The following is a 22,918-nucleotide window of genomic DNA, read 5'->3' as shown; positions in this document are numbered from 1 at the left end:
AGGCCCGTCCCCACCAGTACTGTACCCCAGTGTTACACAGAGACAGATCCGTCCTCACCAGTACTGTACCCCAGTGTTACACAGTGACAGATCCGTCCACACCAGTACTGTACCCCAGTGTTATACAGTGACAGATCCGTCCACACCAGTACTGTACCCCAGTGTTATACAGTGACAGACCCGTCCCCACCAGTACTGTACCCCTGTGTTATACAGTGACAGATCCGTCCACACCAGTACTGTACCCCAGTGTTATACAGTGACAGATCCGTCCACACCAGTACTGTACCCCAGTGTTATACAGTGACAGACCCGTCCCCACCAGTACTGTACCCCAGTGTTATACAGTGACAGGCCCGTCCCCACCAGTACTGTACCCCAGTGTTACACAGAGACAGATCCGTCCTCACCAGTACTGTACCCCAGTGTTACACAGTGACAGACCCGTCCCCACCAGTACTGTACCCCAGTGTTACACAGAGACAGATCCGTCCTCACCAGTACTGTACCCCAGTGTTATACAGTGACAGATCCGTCCACACCAGTACTGTACCCCAGTGTTATACAGTGACAGACCCGTCCCCACCAGTACTGTACCCCAGTGTTATACAGTGACAGACCCGTCCCCACCAGTACTGTACCCCAGTGTTACACAGCGACAGACCCGTCTCCACCAGTACTGTACCCCAGTGTTACACAGCGACAGACCCGTCTCCACCAGTACTGTACCCCAGTGTTATACAGTGACAGACCCGTCCCCACCAGTACTGTACCCCAGTGTTACACAGCGACAGACGCGTCTCCACCAGTACTGTACCCCAGTGTTATACAGTGACAGACCCGTCCCCACCAGTACTGTACCACAGTGTTATACAGCGACAGACCCGTCCCCACCAGTACTGTACCCCAGTGTTACACAGCGACAGACCCATCCCCTCCAGTACTGTACCCCAGTGTTACACAGAGACAGACCCGTCCCCACCAGTACTGTACCCCAGTGTTACACAGTGACAGACCCGTCCCCACCAGTACTGTACCCCAGTGTTACACAGCGACAGACCCGTCATCTCCAGTACTGTACCCCAGTGTTATACAGTGACAGACCCGTCCCCACCTGTACTGTACCCCAGTGTTATACAGTGACACACCCGTCCCCACCAGTACTGTACCCCAGTGTTATACAGTGACAGACCCATCCCCTCCAGTACTGTATCCCAGTGTTACACAGCGACAGACCCGTCCCCACCTGTACTGTACCCCAGTGTTACACAGCGACAGACCCGTCCCCACCAGTACTGTACCCCAGTGTTACACAGCGACAGATCCGTCCCCACCAGTACTGTACCCCAGTGTTACACAGCGACAAACCCGTCCCCATCAGTACTGTACCTCAGTGTTATACAGTGACAGACCCGTCCCCACCAGTACTGTACCTCAGTGTTATACAGCGACAGACCTGTCCCCACCAGTACTGTACCCCAGTGTTACACAGCGGCAGACCCATCCCCTCCAGTACTGTACCCCAGTGTTACACAGTGACAGACCCGTCCCCACCAGTACTGTACCCATTGTTATACAGTGACAGACCCATCCCCACCTGTACTGTACCCCAGTGTTACACAGCGACAGACCCGTCCCCACCAGTACTGTACCCCAGTGTTATACAGTGACAGACCCGTCCCCACCTGTACTGTACCCCAGTGTTATACAGTGACAGACCCGTCCCCACCAGTACTGTACCCCAGTGTTACACAGCGACAGACCCGTCCCCACCAGTACTGTACCCCAGTGTTACACAGCGACAGACCCGTCCCCACCAGTACTGTGCCCCAGTGTTATACAGCGACAGACCCGTCCCCACCAGTACTGTAGCCCAGTGTTATACAGCGACAGACCCGTCCCCACCAGTACTGTACCCCAGTGTTACACAGCGACAGACCCGTCCCCACCAGTACTGTACCCCAGTGTTACACAGCGACAGACCCGTCCCCACCAGTACTTTACCCCAGTGTTACACAGTGACAGACCCGTCCCCATTAGTACTGTACCCCAGTGTTACACAGCGACAGACTCGTCCCCACCAGTACTGTACCCCAGTGTTACACAGCGACAGACCCGTCCCCACCTGTACTGTACCCCAGTGCTACACAGAGGCAGACCCGTCCCCACCAGTACTGTACCCCAATGTTATAGTGACAGACCCGTCCCCACCAGTACTGTACCTCAGTGTTACACAGTGACAGTCCCGTCCCCACCAGTACTGTTCCCCAGTGTTATACAGTGACAGATCCGTTCCCACCAGTACTGTACCCCAGTGTCATACAGTGACAGAACCGTCCCCACCAGTACTGTACCCATTGTTTTACAGTGACAGACCCATCCCCACCTGTACTGTACCCCAGTGTTACACAGCGACAGACCCGTCCCCACCAGTACTGTACCCCAGTGTTATACAGTGACAGACCCGTCCCCACATGTACTGTACCCCAGTGTTATACAGTGACAGACCCGTCCCCACCAGTACTGTACCCCAGTGTTATACAGTGACAGACCCATCCCCTCCAGTACTGTACCCCAGTGTTACACAGCGACAGACCCGTCCCCACCAGTACTGTACCCCAGTGTTACACAGCGACAGACCCGTCCCCACCAGTACTGTGCCCCAGTGTTATACAGCGACAGACCCGTCCCCACCAGTACTGTATCCCAGTGTTACACAGTGACAGACCCCTCCCCACCAGTACTGTACGCCAATGTTATAGTGACAGACCCGACCCCACCAGTACTGTACCCCAGTGTTACACAGTGACAAACCCGTCCCCACCAGTACTGTACCCCAGTGTTATACAGTGACAGACCCGTCCCCACCAGTACTGCACCCCAGTGTTAAACAGTGACAGACCCATCCCCACCAGTACTGTATCCCATTGTTATACAGTAACAGACCCATCCCTACCAGTACTGTACCCCAGTGTTACACAGCGACAGACACGTCCCCACCAGTACTGTATCCCAGTGTTACACAGCGACAGACCCGTCCCCACCTGTACTGTACCCCAGTGTTACACAGCGACAGACCCGTCCCCACCAGTACTGTACCCCAGTGTTACACAGCGACAGACCCGTCCCCACCAGTACTGTACCCCAGTGTTACGCAGCGACAGACCCGTCCCCACCAGTACTGTACCCCAGTGTTACACAGCGACAGACCCGTCCCCATCAGTACTGTACCCCAGTGTTACACAGCGACAGACCCGTCCCCACCAGTACTGTACCCCAGTGTTATACAGTGACAGACGCGTCCCCACCAGTCCTGTGCCCCAGTGTTATACAGTGACAGACCGGTCCCCACCAGTACTGTACCCCAGTGTGAGACAGTGACAGACCCGTCCCCACCAGTACTGTACCGCAGTGTTATACAGTGACAGACCCTTCCCCACCAGTACTGTACCACAGTGTTACACAGTGACAGACCTGTGACCACCAGTACTGTACCCCAGTGTTATACAGTGACTGACCCGTTCCTACCAGTAATGTACCCCAATGTTATAGTGACAGACCCATCCCCACCTGTACTGTACCCCAGTGTTACACAGAGACAGACCCGTCCCCACCAGTACTGTACCCCAATGTTATAGTGACAGTCCCGTCCCCACCAGTACTGTACCTCAGTGTTACACAGTGACAGACCCGTCCCCACCAGTACTGTTCCCCAGTGTTATACAGTGACAGATCCGCCCCACCAGTACTGTACCCCAGTGTCATACAGTGACAGACCCATCCCCACCAGTACTGTATCCCAGTGTTATACAGTGACAGACCCGTCCCCACCAGTACTGTACCCCAGTGTTACACAGAGACAGACCCGTCCTCACCAGTACTGTACCCCAGTGTTATACAGTGACAGACCCGTCCCCACCAGTACTGTAGCCCAGTGTTATACAGTGACAGACACGTCCCCATCAGTACTGTATCCCAGTTTTACACAGAGACAGACCCGTCCCCACCAGTACTGTACCCCAGTGTTATACAGTGACAGACCCGTCCCCACCAGTACTGTACCCCAGTGTTACACAGCGACAGACACGTCCCCACCAGTACTGTACCTCAGTGTTATACAGTGACAGACCCGTCCCCACCAGTACTGTACCTCAGTGTTATACAGCGACAGACCCGTCCCCACCAGTACTGTACCCCAGTGTTACACAGTGACAGACCCGTCCCCATCAGTACTGTACCCCAGTGTTACACAGCGACAGACCCGTCCCCACCAGTACTGTACCCCAGTGTTATACAGTGACAGACGCGTCCCCAGCAGTACTGTACCCCAGTGTTACACAGCGACAGACCCGTCCCCACCAGTACTGTACCCCAGTGTTATACAGTGACAGGCCCGTCCCCACCAGTACTGTGCCCCAGTGTTATACAGTGACAGACCCTTCCCCACCAGTACTGTATCCCAGTGTTATACAGTGACTGACCCGTTCCCACCAGTAATGTACGCCAATGTTATAGTGACAGACCCGTCCCCACCAGTACTGTACCCCAATGTTATAGTGACAGACCCGTCCCCACCAGTACTGTACCCCAGTGTTATACAGTAACAGATCCGTCCCCACCAGTACTGCACCCCAATGTTATAGTGACAGACCCGTCCCCACCAGTACTGTACCCCAGTGTTATACAGTGACAGATCCGTCCCCACCAGTACTGTACCCCAGTGTTACACAGTGACAGTCCCGTCCCCACCAGTACTGTTCCCCAGTGTTATACAGTGACAGATCCGTCCCCACCAGTACTGTACCCCAGTGTCATACAGTGACAGACCCGTCCCCACCAGTACTGTACCCATTGTTATACAGTGACAGACCCATCCCCACCTGTACTGTACCCCAGTGTTACACAGCGACAGACCCGTCCCCACCAGTACTGTACCCCAGTGTTATACAGTGACAGACCCGTCCCCACCTGTACTGTACCCCAGTGTTATACAGTGACAGACCCGTCCCCACCAGTACTGTACCCCAGTGTTATACAGTGACAGACCCATCCCCTCCAGTACTGTACCCCAGTGTTACACAGCGACAGACCCGTCCCCACCAGTACTGTACCCCAGTGTTACACAGCGACAGACCCGTCCCCACCAGTACTGTGCCCCAGTGTTATACAGCGACAGACCCGTCCCCACCAGTACTGTATCCCAGTGTTACACAGTGACAGACCCCTCCCCACCAGTACTGTACGCCAATGTTATAGTGACAGACCCGATCCCACCAGTACTGTACCCCAGTGTTACACAGTGACAAACCCGTCCCCACCAGTACTGTACCCCAGTGTTATACAGTGACAGACCCGTCCCCACCAGTACTGCACCCCAGTGTTACACAGCGACAGACCCTTCCCCACCAGTACTGTATCCCATTGTTATACAGTAACAGACCCATCCCTACCAGTACTGTACCCCAGTGTTACACAGTGACAGACCCGTCCCCACCAGTACTGTACCCCAGTGTTACACAGCGACAGATCCATCCCCACCAGTACTGTACCCCAGTGTTACACAGCGACAGACCCGTCCCCACCAGTACTGTACCCCAGTGTTACACAGCGACAGACCCGTCCCCACCAGTAATGTACCCCAGTGTTACGCAGCGACAGACCCGTCCCCACCAGTACTGTACCCCAGTGTTACACAGCGACAGACCCGTCCCCATCAGTACTGTACCCCAGTGTTACACAGCGACAGACCCGTCCCCACCAGTACTGTACCCCAGTGTTACACAGTGACAGACGCGTCCCCACCAGTCCTGTGCCCCAGTGTTCTTCAGTGACAGACCGGTCCCCACCAGTACTGTACCCCAGTGTGAGACAGTGACAGACCCGTCCCCACCAGTACTGTACCGCAGTGTTATACAGTGACAGGCCCGTCCCCACCAGTACTGTGCCCCAGTGTTATACAGTGACAGACCCTTCCCCACCAGTACTTTACCACAGTGTTACACAGTGACAGACCTGTGACCACCAGTACTGTACCCCAGTGTTATACAGTGACTGACCCGTTCCTACCAGTAATATGCCCCAATGTTATAGTGACAGACCCATCCCCACCTGTACTGTACCCCAGTGTTACACAGAGACAGACCCGTCCCCACCAGTACTGTACCCCAATGTTATAGTGACAGTCCCGTCCCCACCAGTACTGTACCTCAGTGTTACACAGTGACAGAACCGTCCCCACCAGTACTGTTCCCCAGTGTTATACAGTGACAGACCCATCCCCACCAGTACTGTATCCCAGTGTTATACAGTGACAGACCCGTCCCCACCAGTACTGTACCCCAGTGTTACACAGAGACAGACCCGTCCTCACCAGTACTGTACCCCAGTGTTATACAGTGACAGACCCGTCCCCACCAGTACTGTAGCCCAGTGTTATACAGTGACAGACCCGTCCCCATCAGTACTGTATCCCAGTGTTACACAGAGACAGACCCGTCCTCACCAGTACTGTACCCCAGTGTTATACAGTGACAGACCCGTCCCCACCAGTACTGTACCTCAGTGTTATACAGCGACAGACCCGTCCCCACCAGTACTGTACCCCAGTGTTACACAGCGACAGACACGTCCCCACCAGTACTGTACCTCAGTGTTATACAGCAACAGACCCGTCCCCACCAGTACTGTACCCCAGTGTTACACAGAGACAGACCCGTCCCCACCAGAACTGTACCCCAGTGTTACACAGAGACAGACCCGTCCCACCAGTACTGTACCCCAGTGTTACACAGTGACAGACCCGTCCCCACCAGTACTGTACCTCAGTGTTATACAGTGACAGATCCGTCCCCACCAGTACTGTACCCCAGTGTTATACAGTGACAGACCCGTCCCCACCAGTACTGTACCCCAGTGTTATACAGCGACAGACTCGTCCCCACCAGTACTGCACCCCAGTGTTAAACAGTGACAGACCCATCCCCACCAGTATTGTATCCCATTGTTATACAGTAACAGACCCATCCCTACCAATACTGTACCCCAGTGTTACACAGCGACAGACCCATCCCCACCAGTACTGTACCCCAGTGTTACACAGCGACAGACCCGTCCCCACCAGTACTGTATCCCAGTGTTACACAGCGACAGACCCGTCCCCACCTGTACTGTACCCCAGTGTTACACAGCGACAGACCCGTCCACACCAGTACTGTACCCCAGTGTTACACAGCGACAGACCCGTCCCCACCAGTACTGTACCCCAGTGTTATACAGTGACAGACGCGTCCCCACCAGTCCTGTGCCCCAGTGTTATACAGTGACAGACCGGTCCCCACCAGTACTGTACCCCAGTGTGAGACAGTGACAGACCCGTCCCCACCAGTACTGTACCGCAGTGTTATACAGTGACAGGCCCGTCCCCACCAGTACTGTGCCCCAGTGTTATACAGTGACAGACCCTTCCCCACCAGTACTGTACCACAGTGTTACACAGTGACAGACCTGTGACCACCAGTACTGTACCCCAGTGTTATACAGTGACTGACCCGTTCCTACCAGTAATGTACCCCAATGTTATAGTGACAGACCCATCCCCACCTGTACTGTACCCCAGTGTTACACAGAGACAGACCCGTCCCCACCATTACTGTACCCCAATGTTATAGTGACAGTCCCGTCCCCACCAGTACTGTACCTCAGTGTTACAAAGTGACAGAACCGTCCCCACCAGTACTGTTCCCCAGTGTTATACAGTGACAGATCCGTCCCCACCAGTACTGTACCCCAGTGTTACACAGCGACAGACCCGTCCCCACCAGTACTGTACCCCAGTGTTACACAGCGACAGACCCGTCCCCACCAGTAATGTACCCCAGTGTTACGCAGCGACAGACCCGTCCCCACCAGTACTGTACCCCAGTGTTACACAGCGACAGACCCGTCCCCATCAGTACTGTACCCCAGTGTTACACAGCGACAGACCCGTCCCCACCAGTACTGTACCCCAGTGTTACACAGTGACAGACGCGTCCCCACCAGTCCTGTGCCCCAGTGTTCTTCAGTGACAGACCGGTCCCCACCAGTACTGTACCCCAGTGTGAGACAGTGACAGACCCGTCCCCACCAGTACTGTACCGCAGTGTTATACAGTGACAGGCCCGTCCCCACCAGTACTGTGCCCCAGTGTTATACAGTGACAGACCCTTCCCCACCAGTACTTTACCACAGTGTTACACAGTGACAGACCTGTGACCACCAGTACTGTACCCCAGTGTTATACAGTGACTGACCCGTTCCTACCAGTAATATGCCCCAATGTTATAGTGACAGACCCATCCCCACCTGTACTGTACCCCAGTGTTACACAGAGACAGACCCGTCCCCACCAGTACTGTACCCCAATGTTATAGTGACAGTCCCGTCCCCACCAGTACTGTACCTCAGTGTTACACAGTGACAGAACCGTCCCCACCAGTACTGTTCCCCAGTGTTATACAGTGACAGACCCATCCCCACCAGTACTGTATCCCAGTGTTATACAGTGACAGACCCGTCCCCACCAGTACTGTACCCCAGTGTTACACAGAGACAGACCCGTCCTCACCAGTACTGTACCCCAGTGTTATACAGTGACAGACCCGTCCCCACCAGTACTGTAGCCCAGTGTTATACAGTGACAGACCCGTCCCCATCAGTACTGTATCCCAGTGTTACACAGAGACAGACCCGTCCTCACCAGTACTGTACCCCAGTGTTATACAGTGACAGACCCGTCCCCACCAGTACTGTACCTCAGTGTTATACAGCGACAGACCCGTCCCCACCAGTACTGTACCCCAGTGTTACACAGCGACAGACACGTCCCCACCAGTACTGTACCTCAGTGTTATACAGCAACAGACCCGTCCCCACCAGTACTGTACCCCAGTGTTACACAGAGACAGACCCGTCCCCACCAGAACTGTACCCCAGTGTTACACAGAGACAGACCCGTCCCACCAGTACTGTACCCCAGTGTTACACAGTGACAGACCCGTCCCCACCAGTACTGTACCTCAGTGTTATACAGTGACAGATCCGTCCCCACCAGTACTGTACCCCAGTGTTATACAGTGACAGACCCGTCCCCACCAGTACTGTACCCCAGTGTTATACAGCGACAGACTCGTCCCCACCAGTACTGCACCCCAGTGTTAAACAGTGACAGACCCATCCCCACCAGTATTGTATCCCATTGTTATACAGTAACAGACCCATCCCTACCAATACTGTACCCCAGTGTTACACAGCGACAGACCCATCCCCACCAGTACTGTACCCCAGTGTTACACAGCGACAGACCCGTCCCCACCAGTACTGTATCCCAGTGTTACACAGCGACAGACCCGTCCCCACCTGTACTGTACCCCAGTGTTACACAGCGACAGACCCGTCCACACCAGTACTGTACCCCAGTGTTACACAGCGACAGACCCGTCCCCACCAGTACTGTACCCCAGTGTTATACAGTGACAGACGCGTCCCCACCAGTCCTGTGCCCCAGTGTTATACAGTGACAGACCGGTCCCCACCAGTACTGTACCCCAGTGTGAGACAGTGACAGACCCGTCCCCACCAGTACTGTACCGCAGTGTTATACAGTGACAGGCCCGTCCCCACCAGTACTGTGCCCCAGTGTTATACAGTGACAGACCCTTCCCCACCAGTACTGTACCACAGTGTTACACAGTGACAGACCTGTGACCACCAGTACTGTACCCCAGTGTTATACAGTGACTGACCCGTTCCTACCAGTAATGTACCCCAATGTTATAGTGACAGACCCATCCCCACCTGTACTGTACCCCAGTGTTACACAGAGACAGACCCGTCCCCACCATTACTGTACCCCAATGTTATAGTGACAGTCCCGTCCCCACCAGTACTGTACCTCAGTGTTACAAAGTGACAGAACCGTCCCCACCAGTACTGTTCCCCAGTGTTATACAGTGACAGATCCGTCCCCACCAGTACTGTACCCCAGTGTCATACAGTGACAGACCCATCCCCACCAGTACTGTATCCCAGTGTTATACAGTGACAGACCCGTCCCCACCAGTACTGTACCCCAGTGTTACACAGAGACAGACCCGTCCTCACCAGTACTGTACCCCAGTGTTATACAGTGACAGACCCGTCCCCACCAGTACTGTAGCCCAGTGTTATACAGTGACAGACCCGTCCCCATCAGTACTGTATCCCAGTGTTACACAGAGACAGACCCGTCCCCACCAGTACTGTACCCCAGTGTTATACAGTGACAGACCCGTCCCCACCAGTACTGTACCCCAGTGTTACACAGCGACAGACACGTCCCCACCAGTACTGTACCTCAGTGTTATACAGTGACAGACCCGTCCCCACCAGTACTGTACCTCAGTGTTATACAGCGACAGACCCGTCCCCACCAGTACTGTACCCCAGTGTTACACAGAGACAGACCCCTCCCCACCAGAACTGTACCCCAGTGTTACACAGAGACAGACCTGTCCCCACCAGTACTGTACCCCAGTGTTACACAGTGACAGACCCGTCCCACCAGTACTGTACCTCAGTGTTATACAGTGACAGACCCGTCCCCACCAGTACTGTACCCCAGTGTTATACAGTGACAGACCCGTCCCCACCAGTACTGTACCCCAGTGTTATACAGCGACAGACCCGTCCCCACCAGTGCGGTACCCCAGTGTTGCACAGCGACAGACCCGTCCCCACCAGTACTGTACCCCAGTGTTATACAGCGACAGACTCGTCCCCACCAGTACTGTACCCCAGTGTTACACAGTGACAGACCCGTCCCCACCTGTGCTGTACCAGAGTGTTATACAGTGACAGACCCGTCCCCACCAGTACTGTATCCCAGTGTTACACAGCGACAGACCCGTCCCCACCAGTACTGTACCCCAGTGTTACACAGTGACAGACCCGTCCCCACCAGTACTGTATGCCAGTGTTATACAGTGATAGACCCGTCCCCACCTGTACTGTACCCCAATGTTATAGTTACAGACCCGTCCCCACCAGTACTGTACCCCAGTGTTACACAGTGACAGACTCGCCCCACCAGTACTGTACCCCAGTGTTGCACAGCGACAGACCCGTCCCCTCCAGTACTGTACCCCAGTGTTACACAGTGACAGACCCGTCCCCACCAGTACTGTACCTCAGTGTTACACAGCGACAGACCCGTCCCCACCAGTACAGTATCCCATTGTTACTCAGCGACAGACTCGTCTCCACCAGTACTGTACCCCAGTGTTATACAGTGACAGACCCGTCCCCACCAATACTGTCCCCCAGTGTTACACAGTGACAGTCCCGTCCCCACCAGTACTGTATCCTAGTGTTACACAGTGACAGACCCGTCCCCACCAGTACTGTACCCCAGTGTTGCACAGCGACAGACTCGTCCCCACCAGTACTGTACCCCAGTGTTGCACAGCGACAGACCCGTCCCCACCAGTACTGTACCCCAGTGTTGCACAGCGACAGACCCGTCCCCACCAATAATGTCCCCCAGTGTTACACAGTGACAGTCCCGTCCCCACCAGTACTGTATCCTAGTGTTACACAGTGACAGACCCGTCCCCACCAGTACTGTACCCCAGTGTTGCACAGCGACAGACTCGTCCCCACCAATACTGTACCCCAGTGTTGCACAGCGACAGACTCGTCCCCACCAGTACTGTACCCCAGTGTTGCACAGCGACAGACCCGTCCCCACCAGTACAGTACCCCAGTGTTATACAGTGACAGACCCGTCCCCACCAGTACTGTACCCTAGTGTTACACCGCGACAGACTCGTCCCCACCAGTACTGTACCCCAGTGTTGCACAGCGACAGACACGTCCCCACCAGTACAGTATCCCAGTGTTATACAGTGACAGACGCGTCCCCACCAGTACTGTACCCCAGTGTTACTCAGCGACAGACACGTCTCCACCAGAAAAGTATCCCAGTGTTACACAGTGACAGACCCGTCCCCACCAGTACTGTACCCCAATGTTATAGTGACAGACCCGTCCCCACCTGTACTGTACCCCAGAGTTACACAGTGACTGAACCGTCCCCACCATTACTGTCCGCCAATGTTATAGTGACAGACCCGTCCCCACCAGTACTGTACCCCAGTGTTGTACAGCAACAGACCCGTCCCCACCAGTACAGTATCCCAGTGTTATATAGTGACAGACACGTCCCCACCAGTACTGTACCCCAGTGTTGTACAGCAACAGACCCGTCCCCACCAGTACAGTATCCCAGTGTTATATAGTGACAGACCCGTCCCCACCAGTACTGTATCCCAGTGTTACACAGTGGCAGACCCGTCCCCACCAGTACTGTACCCCAGTGTTATACAGTGACAGACCCGTCTGCACCAGTACTGTACCCCAGTGTTATATAGTGACAGACCCGTCCCCACCAGTACTGTATCCCAGTGTTACACAGTGGCAGACCCGTCCCCACCTGTACTGTACCCCAGTGTTACACAGCGACAGACTCGTCCCCACCAGTACTGTACCCCAGTGTTACTCAGCGACAGACACGTCTCCACCAGAAAAGTATCCCAGTGTTACACAGTGACAGACCCGTCCCCACCAGTACTGTACCCCAATGTTATAGTGACAGACCCGTCCCCACCTGTACTGTACCCCAGAGTTACACAGTGACTGAACCGTCCCCACCATTACTGTCCGCCAATGTTATAGTCACAGACCCGTCCCCACCAGTACTGTACCCCAGTGTTGTACAGCAACAGACCCGTCCCCACCAGTACAGTATCCCAGTGTTATTTAGTGACAGACCCGTCCCCACCAGTACTGTATCCCAGTGTTACACAGTGGCAGACCCGTCCCCACCAGTACTGTACCCCAATGTTATACAGTGACAGACCCGTCTGCACCAGTACTGTACCCCAGTGTTATACAGTGACAGACCCGTCTGCACCAGTACTGTACCCCAGTGTTACACAGCGACAGACCCGTCCCCACCAGTACTGTACCCCAGTGTTATATAGTGACAGACCCGTCTCCACCAGTACTGTACCCCAGTGTTATACAGTGACAGACCCGTCCCCACCAGTACTGTATCCCAGTGTTATGCAGTGACAGACCCGTCCCCACCAGTACTGTACCCTAGTGTTACACCGCGACAGACTCGTCCCCACCAGTACTGTACCCCAGTGTTGCACAGCGACAGACACGTCCCCACCAGTACAGTATCCCAGTGTTATACAGTGACAGACGCGTCCCCACCAGTACTGTACCCCAGTGTTACTCAGCGACAGACACGTCTCCACCAGAAAAGTATCCCAGTGTTACACAGTGACAGACCCGTCCCCACCAGTACTGTACCCCAATGTTATAGTGACAGACCCGTCCCCACCTGTACTGTACCCCAGAGTTACACAGTGACTGAACCGTCCCCACCATTACTGTCCGCCAATGTTATAGTGACAGACCCGTCCCCACCAGTACTGTACCCCAGTGTTGTACAGCAACAGACCCGTCCCCACCAGTACAGTATCCCAGTGTTATATAGTGACAGACACGTCCCCACCAGTACTGTACCCCAGTGTTGTACAGCAACAGACCCGTCCCCACCAGTACAGTATCCCAGTGTTATATAGTGACAGACCCGTCCCCACCAGTACTGTATCCCAGTGTTACACAGTGGCAGACCCGTCCCCACCAGTACTGTACCCCAGTGTTATACAGTGACAGACCCGTCTGCACCAGTACTGTACCCCAGTGTTATATAGTGACAGACCCGTCCCCACCAGTACTGTATCCCAGTGTTACACAGTGGCAGACCCGTCCCCACCTGTACTGTACCCCAGTGTTACACAGCGACAGACTCGTCCCCACCAGTACTGTACCCCAGTGTTACTCAGCGACAGACACGTCTCCACCAGAAAAGTATCCCAGTGTTACACAGTGACAGACCCGTCCCCACCAGTACTGTACCCCAATGTTATAGTGACAGACCCGTCCCCACCTGTACTGTACCCCAGAGTTACACAGTGACTGAACCGTCCCCACCATTACTGTCCGCCAATGTTATAGTCACAGACCCGTCCCCACCAGTACTGTACCCCAGTGTTGTACAGCAACAGACCCGTCCCCACCAGTACAGTATCCCAGTGTTATATAGTGACAGACCCGTCCCCACCAGTACTGTATCCCAGTGTTACACAGTGGCAGACCCGTCCCCACCAGTACTGTACCCCAGTGTTATACAGTGACAGACCCGTCTGCACCAGTACTGTACCCCAGTGTTATACAGTGACAGACCCGTCTGCACCAGTACTGTACCCCAGTGTTACACAGCGACAGACCCGTCCCCACCAGTACTGTACCCCAGTGTTATATAGTGACAGACCCGTCTCCACCAGTACTGTACCCCAGTGTTATACAGTGACAGACCCGTCCCCACCAGTACTGTATCCCAGTGTTATGCAGTGACAGACCCGTCCCCACCAATACTGTCCCCCAGTGTTACACAGTGACAGATCTATTCCCCCCAGTACTGTACCCCAGTGTTATGCAATGACAGACCCGTCCCCAGCATTACTGTCCCCCGATGTTATTATCACAGACCCGTCGCCACCAGTACTGTACCCCAGTGTTATACAGTGACTGACCCGTCCCCACCATTACTGTCCCCCAATGTTAAAGTCACAGACCCGTCCCCACCAGTACTGTACCCCAGTGTTACACAGTGACAAACCCGTCCCCACCAGTTCTGTACCCCAGTGTTATACAGTGACAGACCCGTCCCCACCAGTACTGTACCCCAGTGTTATACAGTGACAGACCCGTCCCCACCAGTACTGTACCCCTGTGTTCCACAGTGACAGACCCGTCTCCACCAGTACTGTACCCCAGTGTTAAACAGTGACAGACCCGTCCCCACCAGTACAGTACCCCAGTGTTATAAAGTGACAGACCCGTCCCCACCAGTACTGTACCCCAGTGTTATACAGTGACAGACCCGTCCCCACCAGTACTGTACCCCAGTGTTATACAGTGACAGACCCGTCCCCACCAGTACTGTACCCCTGTGTTACACAGTGACAGACCCGTCTCCACCAGTACTGTACCCCAGTGTTACACAGCGACAGACTCGTCCCCACCAGTGCTGTACCCCAGTGTTGCACAGCGACAGACCCGTCCCCACCAGTACTGTATCCCAGTGTTACACAGCGACAGACCCATCCCCAGCAGTACTGTACCCCAGTGTTAAACAGCGACAAACCTGTCCCCACCAGCACTGCACACCAGTGTTACACAGCGACAGACTCGTCCCCACCAGTACAGTATCCCAGTATTACACAGCGACAGACCCGTCCCCACCAGTACAGTATCCCAGTGTTATGCAGTGACAGACCCGTCCCCACCAATACTGTCCCCCAGTGTTACACAGTGACAGATCTATTCCCCCCAGTACTGTACCCCAGTGTTATACAGTGACAGACCCGTCCCCACCAGTACTGTACCCCAGTGTTATATAGTGACAGACCCGTCCCCACCAATACTGCACCCCAGTGTTACACAGTGACAGACCCGTCCCCACTAGTACTGTACCCCAGTGTTATCCAGTGGCAGACCCGTCCCCACCAGCACTGCACCCCAGTGTTATACAGTGACAGATCCGTCCCCACCAGTACAGTATCCCAGTGTTATACAGTGACAGACCCGTCCCCACCAATACTGCACCCCAGTGTTACACAGTGACAGACCCGTCCCCACCAGTACAGTACCCCAGTGTTACACAGCGACAGACCCGTCCCCACCAGTACTGTATCCCAGTGTTATACAGTGACAGACCCGTCCCCACCAGTACTGTACCCCAGTGTTACACAGTGACAGACCCGTCCCCACCAGTACTGTACCCCAGTGTTATACAGTGACCGACCCACAGTACTATACGCAATGTTATCGTGACAGACCCGTCCCCACCTGTACTGTACCCCAGTATTACACAGTGACAGACCTGTTCCCACCAGTACTGTACCCCAGTGTTACACAGCGACAGACCCGTCCCCACCAGTACTGTACCCCAGTGTTAAACAGTGAGAGACCCGTTCCCACCAGTACTGTATCCCAGTGTTATACAGTGACAGACGCGTCCCCACCAGTACTGTACCCCAGTGTTACTCAGCGACAGACACGTCTCCACCAGAAAAGTATCCCAGTGTTACACAGTGACAGACCCGTCCCCACCAGTACTGTACCCCAATGTTATAGTGACAGACCCGTCCCCACCTGTACTGTACCCCAGAGTTACACAGTGACTGAACCGTCCCCACCATTACTGTCCGCCAATGTTATAGTGACAGACCCGTCCCCACCAGTACTGTACCCCAGTGTTGTACAGCAACAGACCCGTCCCCACCAGTACAGTATCCCAGTGTTATATAGTGACAGACACGTCCCCACCAGTACTGTACCCCAGTGTTGTACAGCAACAGACCCGTCCCCACCAGTACAGTATCCCAGTGTTATATAGTGACAGACCCGTCCCCACCAGTACTGTATCCCAGTGTTACACAGTGGCAGACCCGTCCCCACCAGTACTGTACCCCAATGTTATAGTGACAGACCCGTCCCCACCTGTACTGTACCCCAGAGTTACACAGTGACTGAACCGTCCCCACCATTACTGTCCGCCAATGTTATAGTGACAGACCCGTCCCCACCAGTACTGTACCCCAGTGTTGTACAGCAACAGACCCGTCCCCACCAGTACAGTATCCCAGTGTTATATAGTGACAGACACGTCCCCACCAGTACTGTACCCCAGTGTTGTACAGCAACAGACCCGTCCCCACCAGTACAGTATCCCAGTGTTATATAGTGACAGACCCGTCCCCACCAGTACTGTATCCCAGTGTTACACAGTGGCAGACCCGTCCCCACCAGTACTGTACCCCAGTGTTATACAGTGACAGACCCGTCTGCACCAGTACTGTACCCCAGTGTTATATAGTGACAGACCCGTCCCCACCAGTACTGTATCCCAGTGTTACACAGTGGCAGACCCGTCCCCACCTGTACTGTACCCCAGTGTTACACAGCGACAGACTCGTCCCCACCAGTACTGTACCCCAGTGTTACTCAGCGACAGACACGTCTCCACCAGAAAAGTATCCCAGTGTTACACAGTGACAGACCCGTCCCCACCAGTACTGTACCCCAATGTTATAGTGACAGACCCGTCCCCACCTGTACTGTACCCCAGAGTTACACAGTGACTGAACCGTCCCCACCATTACTGTCCGCCAATGTTATAGTCACAGACCCGTCCCCACCAGTACTGTACCCCAGTGTTGTACAGCAACAGACCCGTCCCCACCAGTACAGTATCCCAGTGTTATTTAGTGACAGACCCGTCCCCACCAGTACTGTATCCCAGTGTTACACAGTGGCAGACCCGTCCCCACCAGTACTGTACCCCAATGTTATACAGTGACAGACCCGTCTGCACCAGTACTGTACCCCAGTGTTATACAGTGACAGACCCGTCTGCACCAGTACTGTACCCCAGTGTTACACAGCGACAGACCCGTCCCCACCAGTACTGTACCCCAGTGTTATATAGTGACAGACCCGTCTCCACCAGTACTGTACCCCAGTGTTATACAGTGACAGACCCGTCCCCACCAGTACTGTATCCCAGTGTTATGCAGTGACAGACCCGTCCCCACCAGTACTGTACCCTAGTGTTACACCGCGACAGACTCGTCCCCACCAGTACTGTACCCCAGTGTTGCACAGCGACAGACACGTCCCCACCAGTACAGTATCCCAGTGTTACACAGTGGCAGACCCGTCCCCACCAGTACTGTACCCCAATGTTATAGTGACAGACCCGTCCCCACCTGTACTGTACCCCAGAGTTACACAGTGACTGAACCGTCCCCACCATTACTGTCCGCCAATGTTATAGTGACAGACCCGTCCCCACCAGTACTGTACCCCAGTGTTGTACAGCAACAGACCCGTCCCCACCAGTACAGTATCCCAGTGTTATATAGTGACAGACACGTCCCCACCAGTACTGTACCCCAGTGTTGTACAGCAACAGACCCGTCCCCACCAGTACAGTATCCCAGTGTTATATAGTGACAGACCCGTCCCCACCAGTACTGTATCCCAGTGTTACACAGTGGCAGACCCGTCCCCACCAGTACTGTACCCCAGTGTTATACAGTGACAGACCCGTCTGCACCAGTACTGTACCCCAGTGTTATATAGTGACAGACCCGTCCCCACCAGTACTGTATCCCAGTGTTACACAGTGGCAGACCCGTCCCCACCTGTACTGTACCCCAGTGTTACACAGCGACAGACTCGTCCCCACCAGTACTGTACCCCAGTGTTACTCAGCGACAGACACGTCTCCACCAGAAAAGTATCCCAGTGTTACACAGTGACAGACCCGTCCCCACCAGTACTGTACCCCAATGTTATAGTGACAGACCCGTCCCCACCTGTACTGTACCCCAGAGTTACACAGTGACTGAACCGTCCCCACCATTACTGTCCGCCAATGTTATAGTCACAGACCCGTCCCCACCAGTACTGTACCCCAGTGTTGTACAGCAACAGACCCGTCCCCACCAGTACAGTATCCCAGTGTTATTTAGTGACAGACCCGTCCCCACCAGTACTGTATCCCAGTGTTACACAGTGGCAGACCCGTCCCCACCAGTACTGTACCCCAATGTTATACAGTGACAGACCCGTCTGCACCAGTACTGTACCCCAGTGTTATACAGTGACAGACCCGTCTGCACCAGTACTGTACCCCAGTGTTACACAGCGACAGACCCGTCCCCACCAGTACTGTACCCCAGTGTTATATAGTGACAGACCCGTCTCCACCAGTACTGTACCCCAGTGTTATACAGTGACAGACCCGTCCCCACCAGTACTGTATCCCAGTGTTATGCAGTGACAGACCCGTCCCCACCAGTACTGTACCCTAGTGTTACACCGCGACAGACTCGTCCCCACCAGTACTGTACCCCAGTGTTGCACAGCGACAGACACGTCCCCACCAGTACAGTATCCCAGTGTTATACAGTGACAGACGCGTCCCCACCAGTACTGTACCCCAGTGTTACTCAGCGACAGACACGTCTCCACCAGAAAAGTATCCCAGTGTTACACAGTGACAGACCCGTCCCCACCAGTACTGTACCCCAATGTTATAGTGACAGACCCGTCCCCACCTGTACTGTACCCCAGAGTTACACAGTGACTGAACCGTCCCCACCATTACTGTCCGCCAATGTTATAGTGACAGACCCGTCCCCACCAGTACTGTACCCCAGTGTTGTACAGCAACAGACCCGTCCCCACCAGTACAGTATCCCAGTGTTATATAGTGACAGACACGTCCCCACCAGTACTGTACCCCAGTGTTGTACAGCAACAGACCCGTCCCCACCAGTACAGTATCCCAGTGTTATATAGTGACAGACCCGTCCCCACCAGTACTGTATCCCAGTGTTACACAGTGGCAGACCCGTCCCCACCAGTACTGTACCCCAGTGTTATACAGTGACAGACCCGTCTGCACCAGTACTGTACCCCAGTGTTATATAGTGACAGACCCGTCCCCACCAGTACTGTATCCCAGTGTTACACAGTGGCAGACCCGTCCCCACCTGTACTGTACCCCAGTGTTACACAGCGACAGACTCGTCCCCACCAGTACTGTACCCCAGTGTTACTCAGCGACAGACACGTCTCCACCAGAAAAGTATCCCAGTGTTACACAGTGACAGACCCGTCCCCACCAGTACTGTACCCCAATGTTATAGTGACAGACCCGTCCCCACCTGTACTGTACCCCAGAGTTACACAGTGACTGAACCGTCCCCACCATTACTGTCCGCCAATGTTATAGTCACAGACCCGTCCCCACCAGTACTGTACCCCAGTGTTGTACAGCAACAGACCCGTCCCCACCAGTACAGTATCCCAGTGTTATATAGTGACAGACCCGTCCCCACCAGTACTGTATCCCAGTGTTACACAGTGGCAGACCCGTCCCCACCAGTACTGTACCCCAGTGTTAAACAGTGACAGACCCGTCTGCACCAGTACTGTACCCCAGTGTTATACAGTGACAGACCCGTCTGCACCAGTACTGTACCCCAGTGTTACACAGCGACAGACCCGTCCCCACCAGTACTGTACCCCAGTGTTATATAGTGACAGACCCGTCTCCACCAGTACTGTACCCCAGTGTTATACAGTGACAGACCCGTCCCCACCAGTACTGTATCCCAGTGTTATGCAGTGACAGACCCGTCCCCACCAATACTGTCCCCCAGTGTTACACAGTGACAGATCTATTCCCCCCAGTACTGTACCCCAGTGTTATGCAATGACAGACCCGTCCCCAGCATTACTGTCCCCCGATGTTATTATCACAGACCCGTCGCCACCAGTACTGTACCCCAGTGTTATACAGTGACTGACCCGTCCCCACCATTACTGTCCCCCAATGTTAAAGTCACAGACCCGTCCCCACCAGTACTGTACCCCAGTGTTACACAGTGACAAACCCGTCCCCACCAGTTCTGTACCCCAGTGTTATACAGTGACAGACCCGTCCCCACCAGTACTGTACCCCAGTGTTATACAGTGACAGACCCGTCCCCACCAGTACTGTACCCCTGTGTTCCACAGTGACAGACCCGTCTCCACCAGTACTGTACCCCAGTGTTAAACAGTGACAGACCCGTCCCCACCAGTACAGTACCCCAGTGTTATAAAGTGACAGACCCGTCCCCACCAGTACTGTACCCCAGTGTTATACAGTGACAGACCCGTCCCCACCAGTACTGTACCCCAGTGTTATACAGTGACAGACCCGTCCCCACCAGTACTGTACCCCTGTGTTACACAGTGACAGACCCGTCTCCACCAGTACTGTACCCCAGTGTTACACAGCGACAGACTCGTCCCCACCAGTGCTGTACCCCAGTGTTGCACAGCGACAGACCCGTCCCCACCAGTACTGTATCCCAGTGTTACACAGCGACAGACCCATCCCCACCAGTACTGTACCCCAGTGTTAAACAGCGACAAACCTGTCCCCACCAGCACTGCACACCAGTGTTACACAGCGACAGACTCGTCCCCACCAGTACAGTATCCCAGTATTACACAGCGACAGACCCGTCCCCACCAGTACAGTATCCCAGTGTTATGCAGTGACAGACCCGTCCCCACCAATACTGTCCCCCAGTGTTACACAGTGACAGATCTATTCCCCCCAGTACTGTACCCCAGTGTTATACAGTGACAGACCCGTCCCCACCAGTACTGTACCCCAGTGTTATATAGTGACAGACCCGTCCCCACCAATACTGCACCCCAGTGTTACACAGTGACAGACCCGTCCCCACTAGTACTGTACCCCAGTGTTATCCAGTGGCAGACCCGTCCCCACCAGCACTGCACCCCAGTGTTATACAGTGACAGATCCGTCCCCACCAGTACAGTATCCCAGTGTTATACAGTGACAGACCCGTCCCCACCAATACTGCACCCCAGTGTTACACAGTGACAGACCCGTCCCCACCAGTACAGTACCCCAGTGTTACACAGCGACAGACCCGTCCCCACCAGTACTGTATCCCAGTGTTATACAGTGACAGACCCGTCCCCACCAGTACTGTACCCCAGTGTTACACAGTGACAGACCCGTCCCCACCAGTACTGTACCCCAGTGTTATACAGTGACCGACCCACAGTACTATACGCAATGTTATCGTGACAGACCCGTCCCCACCTGTACTGTACCCCAGTATTACACAGTGACAGACCTGTTCCCACCAGTACTGTACCCCAGTGTTACACAGCGACAGACCCGTCCCCACCAGTACTGTACCCCAGTGTTAAACAGTGAGAGACCCGTTCCCACCAGTACTGTATCCCAGTGTTATACAGTGACAGACCCGTCCCCACTAGTACTGTACCCCAGTGTTATACAGTGGCAGACCCGTCCCCACCAGCACTGCACCCCAGTGTTATACAGTGACAGACCCGTCCCCACCATTACTGTCCCCCGATGTTATAGTGACAGACCCGTCCCCACCTGTACTGTACCCCAGTGTTGCACAGTGGCAGACCCGTCCCCACCAGTACTGTATGCCAGTGTTATACAGTGACAGACCCATCCCCACAAGTACTGTACCCCAATGTTATAGTGACAGACCCGTCCCCACCAGTACTGCACCCCAGTGTTACACAGTGACAGACCCGTCCCCACCAGTACTGGACCTCAGTGTTAGACAGTGACAGACCCGTCCCCACCAGTGCTGTGCCCCAGGGTTATACAGTGACAGACCCGTCCCCACCAGTACTGTACCCCTGTGTTAAACAGTGACAGACCTGTCCCCACCAGTACTGTACCCCAGTGTTACACAGCGACAGACCCGTACCCACCAGTACAGTATCCCAGTGTTATGCAGTGACAGACCCGTCCCCACCAACACTGTCCCCCAGTGTTACACAGTGACAGATCTATTCCCCCCAGTACTGTACCCCAGTGTTATGCAGTGACAGACCTGTCCCCAGCATTACTGTCCCCCAATGTTATTGTCACAGATCCGTCGCCACCAGTACTGTACCCCAGTGTTATACAGTGACTGACCCGTCCCCACCATTACTGTCCCCCAATGTTAAAGTCACAGACCCGTCCCCACCAGTACTGTACCAGAGTGTTATACAGTGACAGACCCGTCCTCACCAGTACTGTATCTCAGTGTGACACAGCGACAGACCCGTCCCCACCAGTACTGTATGCCAGTGTTATACAGTGACAGACCCATCCCCACCAATACTGTACCCA

General features: G+C 54.5%; 1 protein-coding gene across 1 annotated transcript in view; it reads left to right on the top strand.

Annotated features, from left to right (window-relative positions):
• The window catches only part of LOC140404136 (SH3 and multiple ankyrin repeat domains protein 1-like), a 297,425-nt gene that overhangs the window by 146,110 nt on the left and 128,397 nt on the right, over positions 1-22,918 (top strand).

This window comes from Scyliorhinus torazame, chromosome 29 (genome assembly GCF_047496885.1).
Source record: "Scyliorhinus torazame isolate Kashiwa2021f chromosome 29, sScyTor2.1, whole genome shotgun sequence".
Taxonomy (NCBI): Eukaryota; Metazoa; Chordata; class Chondrichthyes; order Carcharhiniformes; family Scyliorhinidae; genus Scyliorhinus; species Scyliorhinus torazame.
This window is presented reverse-complemented; position numbering and strand designations above follow the sequence as displayed.